The sequence below is a fragment of the Protopterus annectens genome, chromosome 5.part0 (assembly GCF_019279795.1).
Source record: "Protopterus annectens isolate FY-2018-M chromosome 5.part0, PAN1.0, whole genome shotgun sequence".
Lineage (NCBI taxonomy): Eukaryota > Metazoa > Chordata > Ceratodontiformes > Protopteridae > Protopterus > Protopterus annectens.
Genome location: NC_056735.1, coordinates 530286187 through 530309483, shown reverse-complemented (window position 1 = coordinate 530309483; position 23297 = coordinate 530286187).

The window sequence follows — 23297 nt, the reverse complement described above, 5'->3', positions numbered from 1 at the left end:
AGAATACTGTTACAAAAGTAGCTGACAAAGCATTCTGTTTTCTTTAATGACTTCTGATAGATGAAAAAAGGACAATATTTTATTGTTAATTACATCCGCTTGTCTGGAAACACAAGAGACTGTCTACTATTCAAGACTCTGCTTAGCCATGGGTGCCTTGAATTAGCAAAGAAGTTCAAGTAGTTTCTGTAGATTTTCCAGGAAAGTCTGATTGTTTCTTGCCAGCTACTTTTGAGTGTTGTATGCCAGTTGAATTAGGCCTAGAGCAATCTGTATCCTCCAAGCTAAATGTGATATGTGTATGTGTGTGCATGTGTGCTTGTGTGTATGTGTGCATGAATGTGTCTATCTGTCCGTCTGTCTTCCAGTCTGTTTGTGTTTATGATAAAGTGTGTATTGCAATAAAACTCCCTAGTGAGTCATTACCATTAGGTCTGAAAGAACTACAAATTGCTGAATTGTGTTTACTGCACAGAAATCTCTTAGTTTAAGAAAAATGCATTTAGATTTTCATTCAGATCATCTAGCACCCATAGCTATAAGAGCTTTAGCTACAGGTAAGCTCACTGGACAAATTTTTACTTTTTAGAGAATACTTAAATCACTTCCTTAGAGTCAGGCAGTAGGCAAATGGATGTAGAAGGAATCAAGCCCTGGGCACAGAGAGCAGCTCATTAACATCTCTGAGCATCAGTACTCCACACTAACTGCTAGAAGACTAAAGCCCTGAGGAAATTTTATTTTGTGGCATGTAAATTACTTTTATGAAGAAAGTAAATTGAAGTGTATGCAACATACCCTGGATTCAATAAACTCTATGCAGGAATAGTGCTATTCCTGCACAGAGTGGTTCGTGTCTATGTAGCCTTAGCTTTAACAGCAGCGTGCCTTGCATATTCATGAAAGCACACTACTATTAAGGCTAAACAGACATGAACAGTGAACAAGTGCAGGGGGTATGTTTAAGTAGTGCATGGATATCAAACATGCCCCCTGCACTCAATGTCGTATGGCACTTTCAAACAGTATTTCAGTGTCGGTGGACACTGAAATTAAATTAAAATGAGTATTGCAGTGTCCACAGACACTGAAATAGCTAAGGAAACAAGAAACAATGCAGGGGGGGGGGTGACAGGTTCTGTCACACACCCCCTGCATTGTAAAAGTACCATACAGCACTTTGCAAGTGCAGTGTCTGCGGACACTGACAGATAATAAAATAGCTATGTCAGTGTTCATGGACACTGAAATAGCTAGTAGATGAGTAAGGAAATGCAGGGAGTGTGTGACAGGTTCTGTCACACACCCCCTGCATTGTGAAAGTGCCATACAGCACTTTGCAAGTGCTGTCAGTGTCCGTGGATACTGACAGCTAATAAAATAGCTATTTCAGTGTCCGTGGACACTGACATATCTAGTAGATCAGTAAGGAATTTCAGGGGGTGTGTGGCAGGTTCTGTCATACACCCCCTGCATTGTAAAAGTGCCATACGTCCATAGCCATCAACTGTACAGGTTTCTGCAGAATGCCCAGATGCCTGCCTCGCATACCTGTCAACCTCCTACAGCAAGAAAGTTGTAGAAGGCCAGAAATAGTATAATAATTTTTTTCCATACTAAGGAATGTTTAAGCGTAGCTGACTGGGTGTGCACGTTGTGTCCCTCTGCTCAGCATTACTTAAACATTCCAAAGGAGATAAATAAAAATATACAGCTGAACTCCCCAAACCATAATAGTGTAGTGGTTAGAGTCCCAGCTTTACATGTAGGCATACACAGTTTGAGTACCAAGACAGGCAATTTATTTTTACATGGGAAAGCAGTGTTAAAATTATTATTTTCACCTTAAATTATGTAGAAATAGATTGTTGTCAACCAGGGTAGTGTAGCTGGTGTAAAATGGAAGTGTGAGTGCATATAACATGTGAAGCCATCCATGTATACACAAGTGCCCCATACAGTATAGTCACACCCCTTGCTAATGTAATGAAAGCACATAGAGGAATGTCATGTAAAGTAAATCATATACACTTACTAAATGAAGTCATTATTCTGATATTTTTTAAAAATGAAAAGTGAGCACTGCTTATCAATGCTCACTATGCTTAGCAGGTTTAAGCATTGCTCAGATGTGAATGATAAGCAGCAGGTAGCTCAGCTAAGTGGATGTGTGCACTGTTAAGCAGTGCTCAGCATACACCCTTTTAAGCACTGTTCAACTCAGCTTACCGGATGTGCACTGCTTAGCAGATCTTAACATCTTCAAAATGGTCAAGTGACAGCAAAGGGTGGGAATATAGGCTTATTTAAATGGTGCAGGTGGGAATACAGCCAAAATCTGTTATAGTTCATCTGTGCAGGTACTATGGCTGGTTTAGGTGAAGGAGCACACTTTCAGGTGCAGTGCTGGAGCATTCAGGAGTCCAGGGTCATGGCTGGACTCCTTGTAGAAAACCATGATGAGAGACTGCTGCAGGGCCAGTGCCAGGGCTCACAATACAAAGCAGAGGCTTGGGACCGTCTCGCATGTGATCTTGCCAGAGCTACTGGCATCTCCCGGACTGATGAGCAGGTACAACACCTCTATGCCGACCTAAAGCAGAGGAAGGGAGTACTCTTGGCCCAGTGGATCCAAGATGCATGGGTACAGAGTAAGTATCATTATCAAGTAGTTTGTTGCAAATACTAGCCAGAGAATGTGATAGGCAGGTTTGCATAATGTTTGTTTTTCTCCCCTACAGCTACAGCAGAGAGAGCTAGTTATGTTGAAGCCCATGCCAACAGACTGCTGAGGCTGTGCCAAAAGGCTGGTGAGTACAAATATATTTTGCAGTATATTGTGCAAATAGCTAAGCAGGAGTACATTGTTTACTGCTAGCAGGTATACTATTACTGTGTTAACTGAATAAATAAAAAAGTTTGTCCAATTAATATTGATGTGCAATAAAGATCCCTAGCAAAAACGGTTGTGTTTACTCTGGTATGCTGTTGTAGACATATAGAATGTATACAGGTTCTTCACAGCAAATATGACTGTGACAGCATACATTAACTGAGGTTGTTCCATGAACCAGCTGTTAAGAAAAACTGTAGATGGGGGAGCTGTAAAACAAGATATAAATGAAATGTGAAATATATACTGCACTAGCTCTGAACCCTGAATAGTAATGTGTAAGGTATCAAAGTGTGTTCCATGCAACATTGCCCTGTGTTAACCTTTGCTTTCCAGATTGTAGTAATACACAGTATCAATGCACATTACACTAACTGTCGTGCATGCATCACAGGATTACAAGTTCAGACTGTCTAACCAAAAGACTATTAGGCAGAAACCAGTGAAACAAAAAACAGCAGTTCCCCAGTAGCTCAGTGTGGTGAGAAATAGCTTAGTTGTTAATTTTGTACACCCAAACACAGTTCAAATCCAGGGAGTGGTACTAAGATGTGTGCATATCTGCACACAAGGAAACAGGAATAAATATAAAAACAGTCAAGTAGTGTTAACAGGTATTTTCTCCACATGTTTTACAGGTAAGGAAATGTCGGTAGCAGCTGTATGAAGGGTATACAAATAAACTGTACAAGTGTTTAACTGTCCCACCACATGCCTGCAAATGACAGCAGGATAGGTGCATACAACTTGCACTCTTCCCGATACATGTCTCTCAAGTGTCACTCTATCATGGCTAGTGGTCACTGGTGCCAATAACCCCAGACACAGATAGGAAACCAGCTGAAGTATTCCAGTAGCACACTCACATAACATCAGTTCAGGGTACCCCTCCTGTGCCAGATATGTAACCTTGACATGTACGAGTCCCCAGTAGTCATGAAACTAGAGTTGTCACGGTTTTCCCCATACCATTCCAGGCTGACAGTTCAATAGGTATGTTTGTGCTGCAGAAGCTATGGGCCATAGGTAGATGTAAAGTGAGGGCAGACCCATTGAGCGTTGAGCCGGAAAATAGAAGCATAAGCAGTTGTTAATGGACTCCCCCCCCCATCTGCATCAATAATTATTATTCATATACTACGGGTATATTGTTATCCAAATCTAATGTTGGGACTTCTATGTGTTCTATTATTGTTCATATATTTGATTGGTTGCATGCTAACATAACTTGTTCAAATACAATTGCTGGTGGCCTGCTGCAGTCAATGTTACTGGCATGCTGTTGTGATGCATGCTGTTGTTCCATTTATGCATGTGCTCTGTTTGCTATAAAACTGTTTCAAATCTGTTTTATGGGGTTAATTGGAACACCCATGCATGCTATTATAACTCATCTTGAAATTTGCTGTGCATGACTAACCAACAAATTCTGTAAAACATCAACACCATAGCATGTTTGGGAAGGCAGATCCCAGTGGATCTGACTGTCCCACCTCATCTGGCCATGGCACTGGGCCCCAGCATGTCTGGGACCCTACCTAGGACTTCCTTGTTCATTGGTCCTGCACCACCTTTGGGTGGAACTGCCTCAGGGGATGGGACCCATTCCCCCTGAGATCAGGTGCGGACAGGAGCCTGTCACGTTCAGACAGTTCTGCAGAGTTGGGTGGGCAGTAGAGCCAGATTGAGGGCTGCCTGGCGTACCTCAAGGCCACTCCTCCTGCCCAGCCCCCAGCACAGCCACCTTCGGGACCATAAAGGAGCATTTGTGACTGCCCATGACCTCAGTCCCACTGTATCCATTTGGGGGTTCATGGGCTTTGGATTCCCAACCACCTGCCCCATCCAAGGTATTTACCCCCCATCATGTGTCATATACCTCCCACGTCTGCTGTCTTGTCTGGTTTGTTTGTCGCAAATGTAACCTATCCTACCAAACCTACCTCCCCAAACATACTTACAAGCCTTCCCTAACATCCCATTCTCACCTTTAAAAAAGGGGGGCATCTGTCCCACAAAAAATACATAACTCTACAGTTTGTCCCCATGTACAGTGAAACTAATCAATCAACCCACAGATTATTCTGCAAATGTCTGCCTCCAATACCCCTCCCTGTGGGCTGTGAGGCTGTAAATTCCAAATTCTACACATTCTTCACAGCTTTCCTGCAGAAGAAATGTAGAGCTATGGTCCTTTCCTACACCCATCCTGCACACCCTAGCTGATTTTCTTAATGTTTTACCCCTGCTTCCCCAAATTTCACCACTTTCCTATCACTTGTTTTTCTTTTCTTTAATGAAAATTAGCACCGGTGTAAGTGGGAGTAAGCGGTGTTAAGCAAAGCTAACAGGGTTTAACCATCTCTTAGCATCACTCAGCTCTGCACAAAACCATGCAAACCCACTTACAAGTGCTTAAAGGTGCCTTAATCACTCTGACTCCATCAGTCCTTGATTCTGCCCAACAACAAAATAATCAGCCCTGCCAAGTTTCAAACTGGGATGATGTGCACTACAATCACAGCAACATATCACTCCACCATCTGAGCTGTAAGAACCTGCAGTGCTTTTACAAACATATCATTCATTCTGGTCATTTAACATTAATGAAAAAAGTCATCACTTCCAAGTCTGAAACCCAGGACCCTATGCACTAGGATCACAGCAACATACCTCTACAACATCTGAGCTGTAAGAATTTGTAATGTTTCTACAAATGTGTAAAACAAAAACAGGAGATCTAGCCACGAAAATCCTCCAAGAAAAACTGTCACAGGCTCCAAGTAAAAACCAAAAGTATTTAATATTGCAACAATACAATAAATAGAGAAGGATAAGCGCTTTCGCGTAGTTTACCCTACGCTTCATCAGATAACAATAAACAAGATATAGGGTCCTTAAATACAGGAATACGCGGGAAAAAAATTCATCTAACAATCAATTAGTCAATTAAAATGTAACATCCACAGTCAGTTGTAAAATTTAAGAAGACAGTGTTCAAATGATTGATGTTACCAAAAATAATAGACAACGGAATACAATAAAAAGCTATTGACTTTAGTAATCAAACAAAATGAAGCCCTAGTACATATAATAAACAATAATCAAAACAATGCCAATGGCTATTCTAAAGGCATCAAAAAATACTATTTAGAAAAAATTAATATACTAAAAAACAAATATATAAACATACTGATTAATCTTGTGAAATGTTATCTAGTAATCCCATAAAAACTATCAACGTCTACAAGAAAAGTATAGTAGAATCGACGCTTATATATAAAAAATTTAAATATTAACATAGATCCATAACATATATAAATATATATATAAAGTTAATATTTAGTAACCTAACACAAGCTAAAAACATATGTAATATATATAAAAAATATTCATGTTCTCTAACGTTCAAGAAGTGGTTTAATGGGCACGTAATAGTTCAAACCTGGAGGTAGATGTGCACTAAACTTCAGAATCCACTTCAACTCTGCAGAGGCTAATTCGTTATCTGAGTCCCCACCCCTTGGGCTCTGTTCCAACACCTGTAAGACTCTGAAGCAGAAACTATGTAAGGGATGTTCTAATATATGCTTGGCTAGCGCATTGGTTTCATTACCTTTGCGTATGTCATACAGGTGGTTGTATATCCTGTCCTGCAATCTTCTCTTTGTCAAGCCCACATAAAAGGCTTCGCAGGACACACAATTGGCAAGATAAATCAAATTACGTGTATTACATGTAGCATTAAATCTAGGGATGAAAGTTAGTTTAGTAATGGGATGTTTATAAATCTGAGTGCTAGTGATGTAACTGCATCTATTGCACTGGTTGCAGGCAAATGTGCCTGGAATCATGTCTAAAGGAGTAATAGAAGAGCTCACATCAAAATGGTCTCTGCAGAGAATTTGTTTAAGATTTTTGCAGTTCTTAAACAGAAAGGCAGGTCTATTACCTACCAGTATTCTAGTCTGTGGGTCCATTGTCAAAACATTCCAATTCCTGTAAATCACCTCCTTTATACTATTGACGTCACTGGTATACTTAATAATATATTTAACATTGTTGTCACTAATATTTATGCTATTATTAAATCTATGTCTCTTAGAGCCCCTAGATACTTTAGTTGTTTTGTCATTAGCTTCATTCAAAGGAGTCATATGACCCAAAACCTCACATCTAATGTTCCTCACCATGTTCGGTTCATATCCTCTGTCTATGAATAGGGATTCCATAAAGTCAGCCTCTAATAGTAATGACTCACGTTCTTTACAAAGTCTAAGCATCCTTATGAATTGACTTTTAACAATCCCATAAAAAGTATGCCTGGGGTGCATACTATCAAAGTTAAGGATAGTATTCTTCCACACTGGTTTTCTGTACAGTGAGGAAACAATAGAGCCAGATTCCATAATCCTTAAAGACACATCTAAGAAGTGCACCTCAACGGGTGAAAGTTCTTTCGTGAACCTAAGAAAGGAGGTTGTCGTCTCTAAATATAACAGGAGCTGGTCAAATGTTTGTTGGGGACCCTCCCATATAATAAGAATATCATCCACGAAACAATGATATGACTTAACAAACCTAAACATTTCATGCTGGAACAAAAAAGTTTTCTCCCAATAGAAAACCACCAAATTTGCGTACGTGTTTGCGCAGAGGGTGCCCATGGCTACCCCCCACTGCTGTAAAAAGCACTTGTCCCCAAACAAAAAGGCATTATTATAGAGTACTAACTCAAGCAATTGGCAGACCAAAATCACTCTATCATTGCTGAAGGAGGTCTCACTTACTAGTAGTTCCCTAACAGACTGTATACCTATGTCGTTGGGTATAGAAGTGAATAAGTTTTTTACGTCAAGCGTAATAAGAAGATAATCATGTGCAGCAACATCTAGTGTTAAATTAGCTAAACTCTCCAATAAATGATGAGTATCCTTCAAGATTGATGAAAAATTATTAACCACCGGCCTCAGTATATGTTCAAGAAAAATGGAAATGTTGGAAGTTATCCATTTCTCCCCTGAGACAATAGGTCTCATAGGAATGGGGACAGTGTCCTTGTGTACCTTGGGCAGTCCCTTAATAATGGGAAGGACAGGAGATTTTATTGAAAAATATTCAAAAATTTCAGAACTTATCTGTCGACACATTAATAGGTCATACATTGTATCTTTTACATTCCTTATAATATTAGTAACTTCGCAGCGACTAATCAACTTATAAGTGGAGTGGTCAGATAACATTGACAACATGTTATTAAAATAATCTACAGTATTCATCAACACCACTCCTCCTCCCTTGTCAGCAGGTTTTATAGTTATAGTATGATTGTTCGTTAGGTCATGTAAACATCTAAATTCCTGCTGTGTAAGGTTATAGTAATTTCTTTCCTACTAGTGCCTGAAAAAAGGCTATAAAAATCACCTTCACATAGTTTAAGGAAGCATTCAACCTGAGGAGGCATGACAGGTATGAAGGAACTAGTACATCTAAACTGTAGAGACTGCAAACTGTTTGATGGTACAACAGGTTTATCTGAAAAAAACAGTTTCAATGATAACTGGTGACAAAACAGTCTGAGATCTATGAGAGTTTCATTGAGTATCGCTCTATTGGCAGGGATAAAATTAAGGCCTCTATTTAACAAACTGATGTTACAATTATCCAGTACAAAATCAGAAAGATTAAACACCAAGTTAGTCAGTTCCTGATCTTGCTGTTTTGCATAAATCTCTCCCCCGAAAATTTTCTTTTGCGCGGACCTCTGCTGATAGATCTCCCTCTGTTCTGCGGTGTATGTTTCCTCCGATAAGGCAAAAAAGGAACATTGCCAGGATTAGTTGATTTGGGTATGGCTCCATTGGTAGAAGCAGTCTTTTTGTGAAAAAGAGCTTCCTGGTTAGGTGGAGGTGTGTCAGTAACTGGGCGTTCACCACTATTGCAAGCACCTAAAGACAGTTCTAAAGTATGTTCACCACTATCGGCTCGGGAAGATACAATGGAGGCCGGTAGAACAGGTAACGTGGGTACGCCCAAAGTTCCATTCACAGTGGATGTAGCTGGTTCATTAGATGGACCAGATCCTGTATTCTGCAAATGATGGGATCTGGGCCAAACAAACACTTGGCCTTTTAAAAAATCATTATGATCCCTCATAAGCTTACGCTGCTTCATTAATTTTAGTCTATCACTGAATGCGTTGACCTGTGCACAGACATTACGCAACTTATTTAGACAAAAGTCAGAGTGAAAACGTTCAGTTAAGTCTTTATAGGTATTATCTACTTTACTACGTAGATCATTTTCCAATGGAGAGAAGTATTGCAAAAGTAATTTAACATAACTGAAGCCGAGTTCAATATTTAGGTCTTGCCACTGCTTCAGTAAAACTGGATGGGAGTCCCCATACGTGGGCATGCAGAAAACCCTCATGCCTCTGGGGACTACCCGAAAGTGTAGACAAGCCTCTAAGTGCAGCCTTTGCCATACATAGTGCTGCAACTGGTAAAGGTCATCCTCTAAAGATTTTAACAACAAATTAAATTCAGTCATGTTCTCACCAGTGCTTTGTGAAGGTAAACCACCTTGTTAATTAGTCAAGTCCAGAGACAATAAAGGGTTGCAGTCCAAATAATAATAATAATCAGCCCTGCCAAGTTTCAAACTGAGATGCTGTGCACTACAGTCACAGCAACATATCACTCCACCATCTGAGCTGTAAGAACCTGCAGTGCTTTTACAAACATATCATTCATTCTGGTCATTTAACATTAATGAAAAAAAGTCATCACTTCCAAGTCTGAAACCCACGACCCTATGCACTAGGATCACAGCAACATACCTCTACAACATCTGAGCTGTAAGAATTTGTAATGTTTCTACAAACATATAATGCACAACAGTCATTTAACATAAGGGGGAGTTATATATCCGTATCGGGATTCACTTCAGAAGCTCGAATTTACAAAATCTCGAACTGCAAATAACCGAAACCAAAAGATCGAGTTTCGTAAACTCGAACTTCTGAAATGAAACCAAACAAAAAAAAATAAGACAAACTTCGCCCCCCTGCACCCCCCATGGGGGGGCTGTGCCCCCCCCCACCCCCCCTACTTAAATATACCAACTCCAAGATAGCGCTACAGTGGGGAAATGGGAAATCTCCCATCTTGCGCTGTATGTGGAAGCACAAAATGGGAGATTTCTCATTTCCTGTCAACACCGCAAAAAAAAAAAAAACATTACGTACACACAGAGCATACAATAATCCTTGCCTCTGTGTGCACACAATGTATTAAGGTAAGTAAACTTTTATTTTTAAACACTACACATATTCGATTTACTGAAATCTCGATCATATGGTCTCGACCATATGAAATTCGAGATTTCAGTAATTCAATTATGTGAAGTGTTCCCCCATATCTATATATACACACACACACACAAACACACACACACACACACACACACACACACACACACACACACACACACACACACACACACACACACACACATATATATATAGATTCATGGATTCCTATTAAATGATCGAAGATGCAATCTTTCGAATGTGTCTTGATCGAACTTGAAAACACAAAAAGACAAAATAGTGAAATGGCATATAAGCAAATTCTTTCTCTGGGAAAGAAATCGCTTGGCCGCTTCCATTACTTTGCCATTTTCATGACTGTAGTGCGATCTCGGAGTTGGTATATTTAAGTAGAGAGGGTGTGGGGGACACAGCCCCCCACATTGGTGGTGTGGGGGCAAAGCCCCCCACTTTATGTAATGCTTTAATTTTTTTTTTTTTTTTTGTGGAACAGCGATTTTTTTCCCCTTGGAAAAAAATCGTTGTTCTAAGCATTTGAGATTGTAAGCTTTTGCTTACATGGGTTCGATAAATCATCGTTCACTTTTTTAAGCATTTGATGATTTAACATAGACCCATTTATATATATATATATATATATATATATATATATATATATATATATATTTATGTATATATGCATTTGGACAGTGTCTAGACATCTGGACAGTGGAGATATATGACCGCAGCCAAGTAACAGAATGGAAAAACCCATGACATCTGCCAACCATGTCACCCAGCACCTTCTGAACCATAGCAAGACCAATAGGACACTACCCCAAATCAGCTTTGGGCAATTACCCATGTATATCCAAATATATCATGCACTACAGGGATGGAACTGGTAGGAAAAGCAGATAGTGATGCAAAAATGTCCACCCACAACCATTTGCAGCACAGTCATAGCAACATACCAGTACCCCAAATGAACTCTAGAGTGGAACGACTGTTTGAACAAACATATCCTGATTGCCTGTCACACACTACAGCAACATATACTGGCCCAAATCACAGTCTACTGGGAATCCTGAGGTATTACAGGATATTTCTCAGTCTGCCCCTACAAACATACACACCTGATAGACCATCAACAGCTGTAGCAGCATGCAGAGTCAGATAAAAAAGGATCTAGGACACTCACATCTGCCACTCTCCCTACTCAGCCCAACAAACATCTACACACAACACTGCTAAACATTCTTGGCAGTCTGTTTACAATGGCCAGACATACATAACTCTCATAGGTACAGACTTCCACAGAATATCCAGAGTGTGAGACCATATTCATGACCACTGCCACATACCACTTCCAGGAGTCTGCTAAGTCAATGGGATGATACCTGGACTGCAGTCACTAAATAATGATATCACATACCTCTGAACATCTTACTGCAAGACATGTAGACAAAGCATGGCATACGTGATGGGCAGTGGGCCGGAAAGAGAGACATATCTCAAATAATGGTGTTACAAACTGAAACAGTTGCTGGTGTCACAGGCTTTGCTGTAATATAACATGCCTGAAGGATATGATGTCTGATACACCAATGGATGTCAACAGTTACTGACTACAATCCTCACATTATCCTACTGATTCCTCAAAAACAGATGTTGTCTGAGAAACAGACCGAATGTAACAGGAAAACCTCTGGGCAGTCTGTGGGCATCAAGACATTTGAGAGGTATGTCAGAGACATATCACTGTCAGATGGCAAGTCACGCAGAAAATGCATGTCCAGATGAACCATGTTATTCTAGCAACCATCTATGTGTATAACAGTACTACTGACTTACAATCTGTATCCAATTCTGGAGCTTTGTCCCTTATGTTGTTGGGGTGTCTCCACATGTCCTGTCCTGATAAGTATTCCCACTTACTGTTTGTGAAGCTGTAGCCTCTACACCTCCATAATGTCCTACATACAGGCAAAGAAAAGGGGCAAGCCCCATATGAAGGATGTAATTATAGCACTGTGTTGCTATGGCATTGGCAAATGGAAAGACAACACTGCTGCTCTGGATGCAAGTAGCAAGTGGGAGACACTGATTGGTGCACAGGCCATCACCTGCTCATGAGCAGTACCTACGAAAGGCAAGTTGTTGCCTATGCAACACAGGATTCAACCCATCTACACAAAGACAGACTGCAACTACACAGACCTAACCATTAGCATTGTTGTGAGGAAACTCTTGAGCACTATAACAGTTATGTCAATCATGTAAGCTTGTAATGGAATGCAGAAGGGGGGATGCAATGATGTCATATGGGACATTAAATACTAGGCTGCAACAAGACCTGTTGGACTCAGATACTGCTGTCCGGCAGCTATGGCCATTTCAGCTTGCCCTGTCTGCATTGACATGGAGCACATCTCTGGCCCCTGAGTCGCCCCAGCAAAGGTCAGCTCATGTATGACTACTACTGGAGTGTCGGTTGTCCAATATTGAGTGTGTGTCTGCTAGGTCAGCTACCTGGGATATTGTAATTATTCATTTTCTCCTGTGAATTCTACTCTGATACATATGCTTGTCTTATAAATGTAACAGATGTATATAGGGTATGTGCATACCACACAATAGGTGCAGATGTGTGTGCTGAACTGTATGTGATATACTGACCCCAAGCCTGACACCTGTCCAGAGTTTTACAGACTGACCACATGTCTGCCTCATATTTGTAGTCAATGCCTCAGACAGTTGTGTATTGTCTGGCACATCACTGGCAACCCATTAAAGACCGAAGTCATAACATATTAGCATACATTTGATTGTCAGATGTCACATCCTGCAGATTAGACCTATGAATGTGACACCGTCTTTGCGGGCAACTAATTGTGTTTCAGCTAGATTCATAAAGTGACACCGTTTACTGGCCTTTGCCTAGCACTGATGTGTGTCTTTGTGCAGATGTCTTACTCTAACAGAAGTTAGATGTCTTAACATGAAACCCATGTCAATGCAAACATACCTTGTCCTGCAGGATGCCGAAATCTGTGCAGCCACTGACACCAGCTTTGTAGCTGTGGATAGCACACCAACCTTGCCAGGTCACTCATCCCATTATATGTTTAGACCCCAAATGGAGACCTGCAAAGCCACAGGAGATGGAGTGTTGAACGTTAGCATACACATACACACCTCCAGGCTGGCCAAAGAGTATGACACATTGGTGACATCCCGAGTGCAGTTAAAAGTTGACAAGACACCTACTCAAATCATGGCTAGCTACAGGCCTCCAACCATTACTATGGACACCCCACACACCTATTGGGACCTGCTGGAATCTGTCAGGATTCGATCGTCAACCCTGCTTCTGGGTGACTTCAAATACCCAACCATAGTGTGCATGACTTATGCCACCTGAACATGAATGCACATAGATTCCTCGGCTTTGTAAATGGCAATGCAGTGGATCAGTTGGTCAACACTCCTATGACAGGTGGAAATATCCTGTACCCAATCCTAACCAACATTAGTAGCCACTGTAGCACTCCTACAGTGCCATCCTCTATGGTAATATTTGACCACATAGCCATCACTGTTCAAGTCACCATCTCCTCTGCCCCCCCCTTTACAGTGTCAAACAGAATGAACTGTACAAACATTATTATAAATCCCCTCAGAACAGGTAGAAGTAGCTGCACAGCCAATGTGCCATTTGTTGGAACTAGCAACAGTGTCCAGGCACACACCACAATACTATGTGGCCACCTGCATAGCTGTATAGACTCAGCAATACCTGACAAGATAACATCATCTCCCTCAAGGTAGAGTAAATGCCTGTGCTGGACAGCAGGACTACACAAATACCATAATAGGTGGAAACAATTGCTGGATGGGCCAAGAAGGAACAGGTGCCTCATTGGAAGTAATGTCACCTTGGTCTACACAAGCAAATAAGGTCACAAGTGATGTACCCTAAGGCTGTCTTTGAGTGCAAATTGGACACATCCACCAAAGCCAATCACTAGGCCTTCCACACATGTGTCTGCAATTCCAGAGGCAACACACAAATCTGCTCTGTATTGTATTGATCTGGTGGCCAATAACACCACAGACACATATGGCATATATATAGGCAACCGGCTGCAGACAGGTGAAGTGTAAACATCACCCCCTGCCCCCCCATTGGTACACATGTGCATGTACAGCACCTGCCTCCCTCCCCTCATCATCAGGTAGCAGATCCGTAATGCCCTCTCAAAGTCAACAGAAAGAGCTCTCCATAGGCCAGATACCATCCCTGACTGCATCCTACATGAACACAGGCATGGGCTCTCAGATCCATTCTGCACTGTAGTTAACCACAGCCTGAGCACCAGTGTCATCCCATCTGCAGATAGGACAGCCATTGTCATCCCTATACACAAAAGCAGAGCAATCCACCGACCCAGCCAATATTATGCACATAAGCCTAACTAGCCTGCTCTGCAAGGGCATGAAAGGCAATATCAAGGACATTATGAACAGGGACATCAGCAACATCAAAATGCCTGGGACCACACATCTTGGTATTGTCAAAGGGAAATCAGGCCTGTTAAACCTAGTCAACCTCTCTGTAGTGGTCAACAACACAGGGATGAGGGGAAGATGGTGAACAATGCCTATCTTCACCTAGCCCAATCCTCTCACACCAATCCCCAGGTGGACAGAATACATATGCCTACACAGCTAGGCACCAACCTATAGGTTACCAGATGGGTAGCTAACTGGCCCAATGATAGTACCCACTCAGTCAAAGTAGTGGAACCCACCTCTAGTAGTAGATTCATCCACAATAGTGTACCCCAATGATCAGTCTGGGGGACTCTACTGTTTGAGATTTACGTATCTGAGGTACAGGACAAAAGAAGTGGTCTGTGGCTGACCAGGTGTACAGATGCTTGCAAGCTGGCCATAGTCTTAGATTCCCCTACTGATGTGAGCATCCCCCAAGAAGCACTCACCAAATTACTGAGTGGTGTAAGAAGCATTTCTGCAAACTGAATGCCAGGAGAGGCATCATTCCCCCTGCTGTGGCAGATGTCATCCACACTAAGTATGACAGTAATAATGTACTGAGCATGCAATCAGGTGTGAGACGACTTGTGTACCAAGGTTGCTAGCAACCTGACAGTTTCCCACAGTGTGGGAACCATTGTACTGAAGGCTGTCTACATGGCCCACCTCACAAATATGGATATGTCATAGGTAGGTCATAGGTAGATGTAAAGTGAGGGCAGACCTCTACAGTATTGAGCAGTACTGTTGTGAAAAATAGAAGCCTATGCAGGTTGTTAATGGACTTTTCTTCTCTCCCCCCACCTCTCATCTGCATCACTAATTATTATTTATATACTACGTGTATGTTTTTACAAAACCTAATGTTGGGACGTGTTCCATTATTGTTCATATAATTAAATGGTTGCATGTTAACATACCTTGTTCAAATACCATTGTTGGTGGCCAGTTGCCGTTATTGTTACTGGCATGTTGTTAATGTGCTTACTGTAGTTCCATTTATGCATGTGTTCTGTTTGCTATGCAACTGTTTCACATATGTTGTTTTGGGTTAATTGGAACACCCATGCATACTGTTAAAACTAATATTGAAATGTTTTGTTCATGATTAACCAATATATATTGGAACACCTCAACACCATAGCACATTTGGGAAGGCCGATCCCAGTAGCTCCACCTGTCTCGCCCCATCTGGACGTGGCACCAGGCACCAGAAAATCTGGGACCCATCCTGGAACTTCATCTTCTGCAGGCACTGCACCACCTGGGTGTGGGCATGGAGATGAGCCCATCATCCACAGTCAGATCCAAGCTATGGTGAATAGAGTCATCCACTCTGAGTTGGGTGGCCAGCTGCACCAGATGAAGGGCTGCCTGATGCACCTTGAGAAGCAAGCTGCTCCTCCTGTCCAGCCCTCAGTACAGCCACCATCGGATTGTGAAAGTGTAGTGGTGACTGCCTGCAGGTGGGGATGTCAGTCCCACTGTATCCATATGGGAGCTCATGGGCCTCTGATTCCCAACCACCCTCCCCGTCCAAGGTGTTTACGCCCCACATGTGACATACACCACCCCTGCCTGCTGTCTTGTCTGTCTTGTTTGTCTCCCTACCCAACCTAGCTGCTCAGACATACCTACAATCCTTCCTCAACATCCCACTCTCACCTTAAAAAAAAGGGCATCTGTCTCAAAAACAAATATCGCCCCATACATAGCTGTCCATTTCAGACACGTGTCCACTGAACATATGTAATCCAGTCCAATTGGTTGACAACACATTTTTGTTGTCCTCACCCCTCTCTCTTGGGTTTGAGTGTCCAAATTCACCTCCAAATTCAGTACAAATATATAGTTATTGCTGTATAAGAAATGGACAGCTATGCACCTTCCCTAGACCTGTCCTGCACATCCCTAGCAACCTTTCATATTGTTTTTCCCTCTGCATGCCCTTTTTTCACCACTTTCCTATCACCCCTTTTCATTTTCTTTTAAAGAAATTAGCACAGGTGTAAGCGGGAGTAAGCAGGAGTAAGTGAGTTTGCACGATGCTAATTGAAGCCAAAATGGATTAAGCATCTCTACAGCTAACCATATCTTGGCATCGCTTAGCGTCATGCAAACCAACACAAACTCGCTTAAAGCCGCTTAAAACTGCTTTAATCTCTCTGTCTCTCTCAGCCACTGTTCTGCCAAGTAACAAAATAATCAGCCATGCCAAGTTTTGAGCGCAGGACCCTGTATACTACAGTCACAGCAATGTATACCTACACCATTTGAGCTGTAGGAATTTCTGATGGTTTTTCAAATATATCATGCAGTAGAGTCATTCAGCAGTAGAGCAAAAGCTCTGTGGAATCACTCAGGTTTTGTATACATATATATATATATATATATATATATATATATATATATATATATATATATATATATATATATATATATATATATATATATACATAACATGCAGTGCAGTCATACCTCAGAACCATACATCTCAACCTCTTAGTACAAGACATATGGGCAAAGGCTGCCAAAATGGGGGGGGGACAAGGGCCAAAATTAGGAACGTATTTTAAATATTGTTATTATAAACATACAAGTGGCTAGAGTAACAAGGTTTGTTTCAGCATACATTTTCTGAAGGATATGAGGTCTGAAACTGAAATGTATGTCATTTACTCACAGAAATCCTCAGATCATCACAGTGATTTACCAGAGAAATACAAATAATTTGTGGAACAGACTGAAAATATGAGCAACAAACCTGAACATTCTGAAACAATCCAGCCAGTTCACTGGTATGCTCCGAACCCCTTAATGCAATGAATCTGGACCAAGTCTGACAAAATGGAGGGAGAAAACAATGAAAATAGAGACATATCTGAAATACTTGAGTAGATAAGATGAGGCAGTTGCTGCAGTAACACCGTCTGTTCTAACATATACTGACTGAAATAGCACAAGTGCAAGGCTCAGTTGCTACTCATTAGTTAGTGACTTAAAGCCTCACATCATCCCACTGATTTGTCAGAAATACACAACACTTATGGGGACCAGACCAAATATATGAGCCAGACAACTGGACATCCTACGCATATCTGGACATAACATGACATTAGAGAAGCTACACTGAGCTGCTAAGCATGTCACCAAGCACTGTCCAAACTACAGTCAGACTAACACAACACTACCCCAAATCAGCTATGAAAAACAGACACCGGTGTGAAAGTGCATACTCACAACCAATTTCACCACAGTCACAGTGACATACTGGCAAGCCAAATGAACACTAGAGTATAATGACTGTGTGAACAAAACTATCATGTTTTCCACTTACACACTATCCCTACAAATATACTGCCCCAAGTCACAGTGTAGTAGGAATCCTGAGGTGGTACAGGACTTGTCTCATTCTGCCCCTATAAACATATATAGCTGACAGACCACTAGAAATTGGGGCAGCATGCACAGTCAGATAGAAAAGGAGTCATGCCACTTACATCTACCCTGTCCCTACACAGCCCCACCAACATTTACACACTACAGTGGTACACAATCCTGACAGTCTGTTAACAGTCACCAGACATACACAGACCTCTCAACTGTACAGATTCCCACAGAATGTCCAGGCTTTGTCCTCATATATATGGCCTCTTCCTCTTAACATGTCTGGCATTCTGCTACATCACTGGGATGATATCAGGAATGAAGGCACTAAATAATGATATACCATAACTATCAACCTCTTACTGCATGACATCTGGACAAAGCCTAACATAATTGGGGTACAGAGGCCCAAAACAGGGGCATATTTGAAATATTGCTGTTATAAACTGAAAAGGTTGCTGGTGTTACAGGGTTTGTTGTAACATATCTTTTCTGAGGGATATGAAGTCAGAAACACAAATGGATGTTAGCATTTATTGACTGCAATTCCCAGGGTATGCTACTGATTTGCCAAGGACAAAAACTGTCTGAGGAACAGACCAAACATAAGAGTCAAACCTCTGGCCATTCTGTGGATAGCCCTACAGTTGAGAGTTATGGCAACCACATAACACTGTCAAGAGTTAAAAATCACACAGAAAATCCATTTCCACATAAACCCTGTTAAACTAGCATTAATCCAACTGCATAACAGCAATACTTACATTCTGTCCCTAAGTCTGGAACCTTCTCCCCCATTTTGTTGGGCTGTCTCTACATTTTTTGTTGTAAGATGTATTTCTAACTACCCTCTGTAATGTTGTCTACACACCTCCATGATATCCACCCCACAGGCAAGGAAAAGGGGCAACACCCACATGAAGTACTGTATTATAGGAGTGTGTGTGGCCATGCCATTGGCTATAGGGATAGAAACACAGCTGTTCTGCACACAATTAACAAGTGGGGGACACCGATTGGTGCACAGGCCATCACCTGCTCATGAGCATTAACTACAAAAGGCAAGCTGCTGCCTATGCAAAACAGGTCTATACCTCTACATGTGTAGACAGAAAGAGAGAGAGAGAGAGAGAGAGAGAGAGAGAGAGAGAGAGAGATAGAAACAGAAACAAAAACATAAACCAACAATACCTGGAAAAAAAAAGGTATGTCAAACAAGTAAGCATATAGTGGAATGCAGTGGGGATATGCAATAACAGGAAGTAGGATGTTAAACAAATATGTCTCAACATGACTTGCTGTACTGAGGTATCTGGGTCTGTCTGCAGTGACATACATCAAAGCTCAGGCCCCTGAGTCACCCCAGGAAAGGACGGCTCATATATGACTACTAATGGAGTGTCTGTTGAATAATACTGACTGTGACACTGCTAAGCCAGCTAGTGGGGTTTCATAAATGTCCACAAGTTACTTGAGAATACAACTATGATACCCATGTTTGTCTCACAAATCTAAGAGACCTATACAGGGTATATGTATAGTAAACTACTGTTGCAGATGTGTCTGTTGAACTACATGTGATATACTGAGCTCATACCATTCAACTGTGCAGTGCTATGCACACTGACCATATGTGTGCCTCATATTTGTAGTCATTTGCTCATAGAGATGTATTATATCTGGCAAATCATTGGCAAATCTGTGAAGACTGACATTAGAACATAATAGCATACATATGAGTGTCGGACATCCTCCAAGGTATTCTGTGAATGCAAAGCCTACTGTGCTATTGACTGACTTACGTGTATTACAGCAATATTAATAAAGTGTCAGTAATTTGGGGCCATTGCCCCCATTTATGTGTGTCGTCCTCCAGATGTTCTGCTCTAACAGGTTAAGTGGTATGACTGAGCAAAAAGTGTGCAAATATAGTGTGCCATACTGACATAGAACAGAAATGTATATCAGGTGTTACCTATGCACATGTATGTATGAGTAGGTATAGCTGGAAGCCTCAAAACAATAAACATGAGGTGCAAAACATCAGGTAACTAAGCTGTACATGTTGTATACTTGTGTAATCTTAGTTCCCGTGCATCCAACAGACATAAAGTTCTACAGCTACTGGCTGCTGCATTGCCCTGACACAGACATGGGTACTAGAATAAGCATGATTATCAGGTTGAAAATGGAGAGGTGTCCAACTGTGTTATGACCTTGTGTCCATGTCTACTACAAACAGCTATGTGAGCACCTACATAGCTGTATGGACACAGCAATACCTGACTCGTAAAACCTGCCTCCACTAAGGTAGAGTAAGCCACTTTGCTGGACAGCAGCAATACACAAACCACATAATTGGTTGCTATATTGGCTGTACAGGGCCAAGTAGGAGCAGGCACCAATTTGTACACAAATCAACCTGTGTTTGAACAAGCATATGAGGTCACAGGTGAATTACTGTAGGGCTAACTATGAGTGCACATCGGACACATCCACTAAGGCCAATCACAAGGCTGTCTTCACATATGTCTTCAGTCTCAGAGGCAACAACCCAACCCACCCTGTACTGGTGGTCAGTCACAACACATGCACACACAGCATAGCTATAGCCAACCCACTGCAGACAGGTTAAGGGAAAACATCACCCTCCTGTCCCACCATCAATATAGGTGGATATGCACAGCACCCGCACCCCTCCCTTTATCATCAGGGAGCAGGTCCATAATGCCTAATCAAAGGCAACAAAAGTAAGTCTCCATGGGACCTGATATCATCCCTGTTTGCATTTACATGAACTCAGGCATATGCTCCGAGCTCCATTACACACTGCACGCAAGCAAAGCCAGAGCACCACTGACATCCCATCTGCAAGGAAGACGGCCGCTGTCATCCCTCTACACAAAGGTGAATGATGAATGGTGGATTATGCAATTTACTGGCCTTCATTGAGGAGAACATGACACATCAAGACCAGGGGTACAATGCAAGCTCATACTGTGCTGATAGATGACAGGGGTATGATGTGGTCGTAAGTAGTGGGTAATGCTAGTAAGTGTTGATGTGCAGGTTATGTAAATAATATTGACCAATGTATATGGTCCTGTGATGTGTTTCCCTGTTTATTTCTTCCAGGTGAAATGCAGCATTCAAAACAGTCACCATACACTGTAGCTGAAACTGCAGCCATTACCAATATGATACTCCAGCACCATGGGGTGATGTTTGACCATAGCCAGCAGAATCTGCAGGACTGGACCACCCTGTTGGATGAGCGTGTCAACCAAGTAAACAACTTTATTGGGCCACCACGGATGCACATATGATCAGGTCAGGCATCGGGCGACTGAACTGATATGCCATGATCAGCAAAGGGCTGCTGCCGTGGTCAGAGACCATACTGCCACAGGTGGGGTACACCAATGGAGGAGCTCCTTGGCAATCTTGGGGCAGCCACCACATGCCAGCAAAGTCAACACACACAAGTCTTGGAAGTGGGTGGCACCCAGACAACAAGAGAGGAGCGTCCAGGTAAGGCCCCCAGTGCACATCAATTGAATACTGTAGCAGTCATACTGACTTCCATAGAGTATCTAGATGCATATGTCAAGTCACACTGAAATTGTGGGTGGGGTTTTATAACCCACACAAATGCACATCTATGGTGAAGGACAGCAAATTGTGTAGTATCAGAGCTTGTACGGTACATGTGCAGAAAAGTACCATTTATCTTGTACCAATGCCACATGTGAGTCTGCTGACAATACCTCTCCCCCACAACTACATAGGTACCTCTGGTCTAGATGTGGGACAGCAGCCTGAAGTCACTAAGTATGATATTGTCCTGTTGTTGCTCACCAATACCCCAGGCATGTTATGGTCATGCATTGTACCATGCACACAACTGTTACTCTTAGCCATATTGCAATATGTGCATGTTCACTTGTGGTGCAGTTAACTGCATTGCATCAAAGTGGTCATCACGGGGGCCTCTTTGCAAGAGATGTAACATAAACATATCTGGAGTATAGCTCACAGCCTGTTAGTGCAAGAAATCTGGACAAAGACTGACAAAATGGGGGGACAAGGGGCCAAAACTAGGGACATATTTTAAAAGTACTCTTATACAGTGCATATATAAAGTATACACACCCCTGTTAAAATGCCAGGTATTTGTGATATACAAAAATGAGACCACAATAAAACATTTTACAACTCTTCCATGCTTTAATGTGACCTATAACCTGTACAATTCAACTGAAAAACAAACAAATCTGTTAGGGGAACAAGTATGGCAAATAAAAAATGTACAATAAGCTAGATGCATAAGTCTTCACAGCCTGAAGCTAATACTTTCTTGAAACAGCTTTTGATTTAATTACAGCATTATGTCTCCTTGGGTACACACCTGCCAACAATTACAGGGACTCTTTGATTAACAACAAATAATGGTCTGGTGTCCTACTAGGCTTTTCCTGACATTTACTCAGTTGCCTGTTACAGCAACAGCCATGGTTCATAGAGAGTTTACAAAGCATCAAAGGGATCTCATTGTTGAAAGGTATCAGCCTGGAGAAGGGTACAAAAACATTTCCACAGCATTGCATATACCATGGAACATGGTGAAGACAGCCATCAAAAGGTGGAGAAAATATGGAACAACAGTGACATTACAAAGAAGTGGATGTCCCTCCAAATTTGATGGAAAGACAAGACCAAAACTGGTCGGGGAGGCTGCCAAGAGACCTACAGCAACACTAAGGAGTTGGAGGAATCTCTGGCAAGTACTGGTTGTGTACTACATGTGACAGCAACCTCCCGTATTCTCCATGTCTTGCCTATGGGGTAAGGTTGGAAGATGGAAGCCTTTTCTCACAAAGAAAAGCATTCAGGCCTGGCTAAATTCTGAAAAACAATACAAGCCTTCCAAAAGCATGTGGGAAAATGTGTTAAGGTCCAATGAGACCAAGATTGAACTTTTTGACCACGATTCCTAAAGGTTTGTTTGTCGCAATAACAACACTGCACATCACCAAAAGAACACCATCTCCATGGTGAAGCATGGTGATGGCAGTGTCCTGCTTTGGGGTTGCTGTTCATAAGCTGGAACTGGACTTTAGTCAAGGTGGTGGGGATTATGAACAG